We start from the raw sequence: 10,731 nt of genomic DNA, 5'->3' as shown, positions 1-10,731 counted from the left end.
CTAGTATTCCGGGCTTAGCACCCTTGGATCGTACAATTTTTCCTCCGGACCCTTCTCGATCATCCTTCCATACACCTCTTTCCCCATCGAATCTGTGTCGAACAACGAGAACGAAAACCATGCAATCCAATTGAGACACGTCACCAGAAGTAGAATCCTCATTGGCCTCTGTAACCCCTTGAAAGTGCTTCACATTTCACCAAAAAAGGGTACCCCAGCTGACTCCATCACCCTTTCCTCCTCCTCTTCGGTGACATTCTTCGGCTTTGGTTGTGAAGAAAGCGCTCTTGCTTTCACTGAAGTGAGAGCCATGATGGTTATCGCTTAGAGCAGCACAATGGAAAGGAAGAAGCAACTCTTGAGGTTTGTGCATGTTGTTGTAGAGATTAGCCAGGAGGGCGTGGCAAGGGCCCTGCAACATGTTGTTGGAGACGTCAAGAACCCAAAAGCCTACCATGAAGAAGGTGATGGCATGGGATCTTGTGGGTTTATCCACATGGTCGCCGAAGAGGTGGCTGAGGTCCGCGGCATAACCGATGAGAAAGACCGTTATCGCTACGAAGCAGGCCCTAGCTACTATGAAGGGACGGCGGTGACCGAAGTGAGTCATTGGACTCGCCGCGACGCAACGGTTGAACACAATGAACTCTCCCATGGGGCTCACCCAGTGGACTATCCCAACGAACATTCCCAATGGGCTCACTCGGGCTCTCCCAGCGAGCTCACCCAAACTCAGCTAGTGGGCATATGCTGGACCAACGGGCATGCATGGACTTTCCCCAACAGGCACGTCCGGACTCTACTCAGTGGGCACATCCGGACTATTTTAGTCAAGCCTCAACTGTAACACATCTCCAACCTTCGCTATGCTCCGGCAAAGTAATTCAACATGGACAAGCGCCTCGCACCACAAGCCAGTCCCTCGGCTGGCCACGATGCATTGGCTAAAGGCCAGAGCCCCCTGGCCTCTACCCCTTTGCAACCGGTTGGACACGAGTCACTTAGCTCGCCGATCTTAGTGCAATGCAAGGTCGCGATGCATTGGCTAAGGGCCAAAGCCTCCCGAGCTTTCCCCTTCACAGCTAGTCGGACATAAGTCCCTTGACTTGCCGACCTTCGTGCACCATAACCCAGTCCCTCGGCTGGCCACGATGCTAAAGGCCAGGGCCTTCGAGCTTTGCCCCTTCACAGCCAGTCTGGCACTAGTCCCTCTACTTGCCGACCTTCGTGCCACAAGCCGAGTCTCTAGACTCACCATGGTGCATAACCACTACTAGCGGGTCACCTCCGGGAACGAGCCTTCGTAGTTAATAGGCCTCCAAACTCCACAACTGCCTAGTGTGGGTTACCTTCGAGAACGAGTCTATGGGCTCGGAAATTGCCTAAAGCGGACCCAGGGGGTTGACAGGCCCTCTGACCGCTTTGTGTGGGTTACTTCACACAAACTCCAACACTAACAACAAATCGAAAACAAAGGCATCAAACGAACATACACTTTACAAAAAATAACAAACATTTGAGCTCTACGCTCGCACCATACGCAATCGAGCCAGCGTCCCGCCTCATCCGAGCTTCGTGTTCGCACCACACGCAATCAAGCCAGCCTCCCACTGCATCCGAGCTCCACGCTCACACCATACACGATCAAGCCAGTTTTTTTCCACATTCAAGCTCCACCCTAGCACCATATGCAGTCGAGCCTATCTCCCGCCACATTCGTGCTCGTCGCTTGCATCATATGTGGTCGAATACACCTTTGCTTGAATTTGCCCTTGGAGTCATTTATTACTTAACAAAAGCAGATTATTTTGTTTTCTTATTGACGACTTTTGTGGCATATTTTATCTTAAAAATTCTTAAGGACTTTTGTTAGAACAAATTGCCCTTAAGAATCACGGGCTTCAGTGGAAGGATAAAATGTCACAGCCCATAATTGGGCCTAGGCCACCACTAGGGACAATGGGGAAACAAGAAAGGAGAGACGTAAGAGCATGCATGTGTTAGGAGGGGTCAGAGGCCAGGGAGAGCAAGTCAGACACGCCTAGGGTCAAGTCACCTCATGCAGAGGGGGATCAGAAAAATGGGGAGGGACCAGACGACTTTAAAAGGATCTTCTTCTCCTGCGACATGGACAAACTTCGACTTCTTACTCTTCTTCTTCAACTGGGGAAAAGAGCGCTCCAGTGAGATTTTCTTCACCAACAAGTGGATCTCTAGCTTTCTTTGTACAATGAGATGTGAGGGACCATGAGTGACTGTAAACAAATACGTTATAGTGGAAACTCCCTTCCTTAAATCCCTGTGGACGTAGGCCTAGTGCCAAACCAAGTAAATCTTTGTGTGTGTGTGTGTGTGTGTCTCTCTCTCTCTCTCTCTCTTTATTTTCTCTACACTTATCTGCCATGGATGTACGCACCGTCACCATACAGCTGCATCGAAACACTATCGAGGGCTCCAAGTAACACCGATCAAGGCCTAGTCAACTCAGTGGGCCGGGATGGAATCTTTTTCTCATTCTTGAATGTTGTACGATTTTTTAGCACCAAGATTGGCGTCGTTTGTGGTATTCGTTTCACTTTCTAAGCCGGAGGTAGGAGAATGACGATTTTTCATCATGCTGGATAATTGTCGAACAAACAAATAACATCCTCCCGGATAAGTATTCTTAACTTTTTAAATTTTTACATTTATAAAAAATTTCGCTACAGAAAATGGGCGAATAAATCTTTTCTCACCCAGGCGAGGAACTGAGCTCCTCACCATTGCACTCAGTTCACTCTAATGAAATATGCAACAAGTAAGCATGGTAAGTACCGATCACGTAAACGTCACACTGCCTGGACACTAGTGGGCAAACATTGTGCACTTAAGCACAGTAGCACACAAGCACTGTACCCCACGTGCATAGTAGCACACAAGCACTGTACCACACGTGCACGTCCACCATGCATGCATGATCGAACATTGTGCACGGGGCACGGCGAGGTGCACCCAGAGCTCGCGACGCAATGCCGTGAGCCAAGTTGACCTGCTAGCAGTCACCAGTTGCACTGCCGGCAGTTTCTGGCTCCACAACCATGGGCCTCGCTAGGGGGCCGTGAACAGTGCACCTCGTGCATACAACCCCGTGCGCACAGAGACCATGGCACGACTCCATCGTACCACTACATGAGAGGGAGTCGACGTCCATCACATGGGTCATCGGTGTTGTCTGCCTCCACAGGCACCTCACTGACCACCCCCCAGTAGTGGTAGTTTTGCCGGGACAGCCACATGTGCGACCTCGCGTGTGGGAGAAAACACAAAAGCCCAGCCCCACCAACGCCTGGTTGAGCTGCCTGAGACGACCCAGAGGCTCACCGGCACTGTCTGCTACCCATGGGGTGGTTCCTGAGCACCCCAGCCGACCAGCGGTGGCCGTTGTGTTAGACCCCCACGTCGAGTTGCCTTTAGAGGGGCCGCACACGCCCTAGTCATGGTGGGGACATATACCTTGGCTAGCCCACAACCATGCCTTGGCTTGTGGGGTGACACGCACGGGACGCCCAGCATGCATGCATGCCTTGGCCAGCGCGATGGCACCCACGGGGCGCCCAGCATGCGGGCTAGCGAGGCTAGCATGCGCGCAGCACAGCACCGCGCGCCCATGCGCGGGGCATCACGCGCATTAGCGGGCATCACGCCCATGCGCGCAGCACAACACCATGGGCCCATGTGCGCGGCATCATGAGCCCCAGCGGGCCGCACACCCAGACGCTTCCCAGTGCGCAGGCCCGTGTGCACATCAATGGGCTGCGTGGCCTTGCGCGCACCCTTGTGCCGCAAGACCATGCGGGCGCCCATGCGCCGCACAGGCAGTCCAGCCCGCGCGTGAGGGCGCACGCCCAGACTTACCTTGCCACATGCCCGTGTGCCCATGGCCCTCCTGTCGCATGCCAGAACGCCCAGGCCCATCCTGCCGCACACCAGCGAGGCTAGTGGCACGCCCCATGGCGTGCCATCCAGCGCACGGCTCCTGCCCGTGCCTTGCGGAGCAGACCAGTGGCATGCCCACCAGGCATGCCATCCAGCTCACTGCTCCAGCCCGTGCCATGCAGCCAACGCCCAAGCCACCAGCTTGGGCCATGCCGAACTACTTAGCCATGGACCAACCAACATGCAGCCACTTAGCCCACCATGGGCCTGTGCATGTCACGCTATGGTTTAGTCCATCGCTCTATCTTATTGTTTTATTTATTTATTTAATTATTATTTACTTTCAAGGGACCTATTGGGGGTTTTTAAGTTGTAACTTAAAAATAGGGCCCTTAGTCATTTCATTCACATCTTTTGGGCAAAACTTTTAGTGAGGGAACTATTGTTTGAGAGATCATTTTCGGTACCTTTGCATTTGGGCTTTTTGGGTGATATTCGTTGATCCTAAGAAGAGGATTACACTTTGCAATTCTTTGAATAAGTGTAGTTCGATTATCTTGTTCTTGCAACTTGGTTTAATTCATGAATCCAAGTTGGTTTATCAATATATGAGGTTTATTCAATACTTGTGTAACTCGTGAATCAAGGTTGAATTATCTTATTGTTCATTTTTATTATTCAAGTCATAAGTGTTCTTACTTGTGTTCTTGAGTGTTCTTCACATTGTTCTTGGTGTTTATCCATAATTTCGGCTATTCAATCCATTTTACTCATAAAAGTCGACTAACCTAGTGTTAGTCTACTTTCCATAAATTATTGGACTCTTCCAACCCTAGTAGGCGAACATCCTTCTCCATAGTGCTCACTTACCATTCGGCCAACACTTTCCTAATTGGGAAGAACCCTAGCCGCCCACTACACTTACCAAACTAGGATTCCTATAATTTAGGAATCCCTAGTTGACCCAAACACTTACCCCATTCGGCCAAAGTAGTCCAATTGAGTTCCTTGAATTTAGGAACATTCCACTAATCATTCCCAAGCTTGTTCGGCAACCCTAGCCGCCCAAGCCTTGCCCAAACTTCTAAACCCTAAACACTAACCCTAGCCGCCCATCTCCATACTTCCAAACCCTAAACCTAATCCAAAGTGGTGCCAACCCTAATTCTACCCCATTGCCGTGCACCACTTTCCCATTGCTATCAAACACTTTACCAAACCCTACCACCATTCCAATCGCCCATACTAGCCTAAACACTTAACCAAATCCTATCCAAGTGGTCATCTTGATCACCATTATTGGAGAATCAAGCAAGAGAGGAATGGAGGATCGGTCATCACATCAACCATCTTGGCGTGGAGATCATAGTGTTTAGGGACTTGATCGAGGTCCCTAACACGTTGGCTGTGCATGCAGTGCAGACAACACGCACGGCAAGCTCATGGCATTGTCGTGAGCACTGTGTTTTCGTCGGCGGCCACCACTTGGACTGCTGACACCTTTTGCCGCCCCAAAGGTGGTGCTTGGACTGCCATGACAAGCGCGAGGTGGCCCCCCATCTAGCAACAAGCATACACCATGACCCAACAGTAGGGCCACCGTTGGTCAACTCCTCAGCCACCTAGTGGCCAGCTCCACCTCAGCTTGGCGACCACCTCCCAGTAGCAAACATGCCCTCCTCCTCTGCCCCTTAGCTTGGCGAGCCGCCCATCCTCCTAGTTACAGGGCTCGGAAGGACTCGAACCACCTGCATGGCACAACTTGGCTTGGACCAGTCACTTGTAGTACTCAAGCAGGACTGCAACAAGCTCTCCTCTGCTCTGGGCCTTCCACGGCCACCCCATGGTGGGCAACACCTCCACCGCACGAGAGCAACCTACAAACTCTCCTCAACTCGAGCCACCACCTCAACACGAGAACAAGCTGCACCGAGTTCTCCTCAGCTCGGGCAGCACCTCCATCACACGGGAGCAACCTGCAAACTCTCCTCAGCTAGGGCCACCACCTCAGCATAAAAGTGAGTTGGACCGAGCCCTCCTCAGCTTGGGCAACCACCTCAACTGCATGGGATTCGGACGCCACTACACAGTGCTCGGACACAGTCCCCATTTGCATGGGACTCAGACGCCATTGCACAAGACTCTGACGAAACTCACTTATTGGGCTGGGACAGTGCCCCACTTGTAGGGGTCGCATAGTGTCGTGCTTGCACAGCTTGAACAGTGCCCCAATTGTAGGGCTCAAGCGGGACTCACTTACACAGCTCGGACTGTTCCTCACTTGCTTAGACACGGTTCCTCAGTTGCAAGAGACTTGTCGGACCCCACGTTGAGTCAAACTTGCATGTCCCATGCAATGGTGCTCACAGATTGTAAAAAAAGAAAATAGAGAAAGAAGGGAAAAGGAGAAAACAAAGGTGAAGCGATAGACAATTGTGGACAATTTTCGGTCAAGCAAAATCTGACTACAAAAACTAAAAACTTCCTAGTATTGTCTCTCTCAAAATTTGTGTGAGTTTATTTCTACAGACAAAACTGCTTCCTGGATTTGGCGCACTGGCCATGGAGCTAGTCCCGAGTGTGGCCCAGACGTCCCAATATAACCATCAGGACAAATTTATTGGCACTAACGCGCATATGGACACCGTCACCTCACTCGGCGGGCAACTTCCTGACAGTTAACAAATAGTGTTTTAAGTGTGTGCCATGCATGTGAAATGTGCACCATGCATGAGCTCTGCATGGAACATGTAGTGGAGAACAAGGAATAACCCTGCCCCATGCAATGTGCTCCACCAACTTGCTCACCCAAGTGTGTCCGACTGATTTCAGTCAAGCCTCAACAATCACACATCTCCAACCTTCGTCGTGCTCCGGCAGAGCAATTCAGCACGGACAAGCACCTCGCGCCAAGCTGAGTCATTTGACTTGCCGTGATCCAGCGCAAGTCTCTCTACTTGTTGACCCTCAGGCTACAAGCTGAGTCACTGGACTCACCGCGATGCAACGATTAAATACAAGTCCCTCGAGTTTTTGACCTAATGGTTGAACATAGTAGACTCTCCTAGAGGGCTCACTCGGGCTCTCCCAACTGGCTCACCCGGACTCTCCCAGCAAGCTCACCCAGACTCTTCCAACGGGCTCACCCAGACTATACCAATAGACTCTTCCAACGGATTCTCCTAGCAGGCTCACCCGAGCTCTTCCAATGGGCTCACCCAGACTACCCTAGCAGGCAGAGCCAGACTCAGCTAATGGGCATGCGCTAGACCAATGGGCATGCATGGACTTTCCTTAGCAGGCACGTCCAGACTCTACTCAGTGGGCACATCCGGACTATTTTAGTCGAGCCTCAATAGTAACACATCTCCAACCTTCGTCATGCTTTGATAGAGTAATTCAACACGAACAAGAGCCTCGCGCCACAAGCCCAATCTCTCGGCTGGCCACGATGTATTGGCTAAGGGTTAGAGCCTCCCGAGCTTTGACCCTTTATAGCTAGTCGGACACAAGTCTCTTGACTTGCTGACCTTCGTGCACCACAAACCTAGTCCCTCGGCTGGTCACGCCACATTGGTTAAGGGTCAGGGCCTCCGGAGCTCTGTCCCTTCATAGCCAGTCGAACACAAGTCACTTAACTTGTCAACCTTCGTGCAATGCATGATCGCGATGTATTGGCTAAAGGCCAAAGCCTCTCGAGCTTCCCTCTTCACAGCTAGTTGGACACAAATCCCTTGACTTGCCGACTTTCGTGCACTAAAAGCCTAGTCCCTCGGTTGGCCACGATGCATTGGCTAAGGGCCAGGGCCTCTTGAGCTCTGCCCCTTCATAGCCAGTCAGAAACGAGTCATTTGAATCGTCGACCTTTGTGCAATGCATGGTCGCGATGCATTGGCTAAGGCCAAAGCCTCTTGAGCTTTCCCCTTTGCAGCTAGTCAGACACAAGTCTCTTGACTTGCCGACCTTCATGCACCACAAGCCCAGTACCTTGGTTGGCCGCGATGAATTTGCTAAGGGCCAGGGCCTCCCGAACTCTACCCCTTCACAACTAGTCGGGCACGAGTCCCTCGACTTGCCTAGTCACACAAGTTGCCCTTAAGAATCACGGGCTTCTGTGGAGGGATAAAATGCCACAACCCATAGTTGGGCCCAACCCACCAAGCCACCATTAGGGACAAGGGGGAAAACAAGAAAGAATGAGCGACATGAGAGCATGCAAGTGTCAGGAGGGGCCACAGGCCACGGAGAGCAAGTCAGACACGCCAATGGTCAAGTAACCTCATGGCAGGTAGGATCAGAAAAAAGGGGAGGGACCAAACGAGATGTGAGGGACTATGAGTGACTGTAAACAAATACATTATAGTGGAAACTCACCTCCCCAAACCCCCATGGACGTAGGCCTAGTGCCGAACCACGTAAATCTTTGTGTGTCTCTCTCTTTATTTTCTCTACACTTATCTTCCATGGACGTACACACTGTCAGCATACAGTCGTACCGGAATACTGTCGGGGGCTCCAAGGAACACCGATCAAGGCTTAGTTAACTCAATAGGCTTACTAGCTTTATGTGAAACTTGGCACTATGTCATGATGGTTATGATGGTCGTGGTTTAGATGTCACATGCGTGGACAAGATTCACCATGGTTGTTATTTTGTACCTACCTAGGATTCTTGTAATATTTATGTGATATATGTGTCTGATGTTACTTTGTTTGATAGTAGATAATTGATGTGGTAATCATATTAATTACTGTAAGATTTTATATTGAAAAATTGAGAATTTTTGCATATGGCTTTGCATGCCCATCACAAATGATGCCGACCTGTTTTTGAGTTTGAAATGTCACTCATTTTTCTTCATAGATTGTGTAGACCTATAGTAGGGGTGGTATCCGTATGGTGCGCCCTCCTGCTGCCCACCCCTAACCTATAGTAAGGACGAAGCCAGAACTTTTGTATAGGAAAGATTCTTGTAGTTCAAAGATAGCTTAGAAGTGGACATAAAAATATAATAGATTAGCGATAAGTTTGAATTTACAATAATAATAAAATTAATATTAATTATGCTAATTGAACTCGACAGTATTTCAATGAGGAGTTTTGCAAAATACAATCGAATTTGCGTACCAATCTGCGTACTAATGTTATTGTTTTCATATTGTAAATTCAAATTAGTACTGTTTTCAATAAAATTTACTTTCTGACCAATCATATTAAATAGGTGCGCGTATTAGTACGCAGAATTGCTTACAATTAAATTTTTCCTTCAACGAGTAAAGGTTAGAAATGATCACTTGTATTAAATCTTCTACCAATTTCCTTTACAATATAAACTGGCAAAATAATCTGTAAGGAAATCATCATTCATCTTATTTTGAAATATTTTCTTAACAATGATTTAACTTGTGACTTAAGTTTTTAACTTATCTATATCGTTGAATCTAATTTTTTAAAATAAAAAAATAAATTAAATTTAAACAAATTACAAGATAATGTGCAAAAATAATTAATTAACTATGTGCACAACCGAATAAGCCAAATAAAAAATTTTAAGCTTACATAAATCAATAAACGTATGCATCATTATTTATAAGAAATATAACATATTTGGGATTGGAAAACATTCACATCTAGTATAGAAGAAAATTTTTTCAAGTAATTTTATTGTAAAAACTCAAAAAATGTTAAAGGTAACAAAGATAAAATGCTGCCTTTCTTTCACAGCAGGAGACTTACGACGTATATAAAATGTAAATTATAAGGGAAATATTTTAATTATAAAATAAATTATATAAAAATAAATTTATAAACTAAAATAAATTTATTTTTATATAATCTCGTGTCTATCATTCCCATATGAATATTTTCTTTGATTTTTTTTTCTTTAATCATATCTTGTGAAAAAATTAATAGAACCTGTCAGAATCTTTGGGGGCCATAGCACTTGTAGATTCATCCCTGCCGATGACTATGCTTATGGTGATTTGACCAGTCTTTTTCACGTTCTTTGGTGCTAATAAAAAAAGAAAAAATTATTTTTATTAGTAACTATTCATCTTCTCACATTGCATCACACTCACTGTTCTTCCTGCCATGCCACTATCACCCTTCTTGTTATTGCTTGTGCCATTTGTTTCGGTTTCACAAACTCGCCTACTATTGTTTGTTGACATTGTGCAGCTTCTTGTATGACATCGGTTTCCTTTCTGGAGATTCTTTTTACCTCAGGTAGCCGAAAGATTAAGCCCTCACTCCATTGAGGGTAGGCTGTAGGTAGCCCCTTTTGGTTCTCCAATGAGATAAATCTTTCGGATGGTTGTAGGTCCAGTTTGCTCTACGTTGTGATTGGAGTTGGGGTAAATTTTTGGGCCGCCTCGAGGGCTAAACCCACTCTCCTCTGGAGTTAGGCCTACATTTCCCTATAGTATCATGTAGGGAGGTAAGCTGTTTGGACAGTCTGTTTCTGAACCCACTCCTGCTCATTGACATCACAAAGAAAGGTAATACTTTGGGTCAGGCTGGCGCAGAACCCACTCTTCGTTCGCAGTAGAGGTCGGAGTAAGTATTCTGGTCGTCGCAAGTGCTAAACTCGCTCTCCTTCGTAGGAGGGATAAGGCAACCTTTAGGCCTTTCCCCATAGTAGCCACCGGGGAGGTAAGTTATTTAGGCAGTTTGTTACTAAACCTGCTCTCGCCTGTTTATGCTTACGAGGAAGGTATAGTTTTTGACTTACAGTAGCTGAGGACTAACCTGCACTCTATCGCAGGAGGGGTAAGGCAACCTTAAGGCCTACCTTTCCCTGTGGTACCTTGCGG

At 47.8% G+C, this 10,731-nt stretch overlaps 1 pseudogene; it reads right to left on the bottom strand.

Annotated features, from left to right (window-relative positions):
* LOC108992557 lies at positions 1–655 on the bottom strand (annotated as a pseudogene).
* Positions 656–10,731: the final 10,076 nt, after the last annotated feature.

This window comes from Juglans regia, chromosome 7 (assembly GCF_001411555.2).
Source record: "Juglans regia cultivar Chandler chromosome 7, Walnut 2.0, whole genome shotgun sequence".
NCBI classification, from domain to species: domain Eukaryota; kingdom Viridiplantae; phylum Streptophyta; class Magnoliopsida; order Fagales; family Juglandaceae; genus Juglans; species Juglans regia.
Note: the sequence above shows the minus strand (reverse complement) of the source record. Positions and strands in the feature narration are given on the sequence as shown.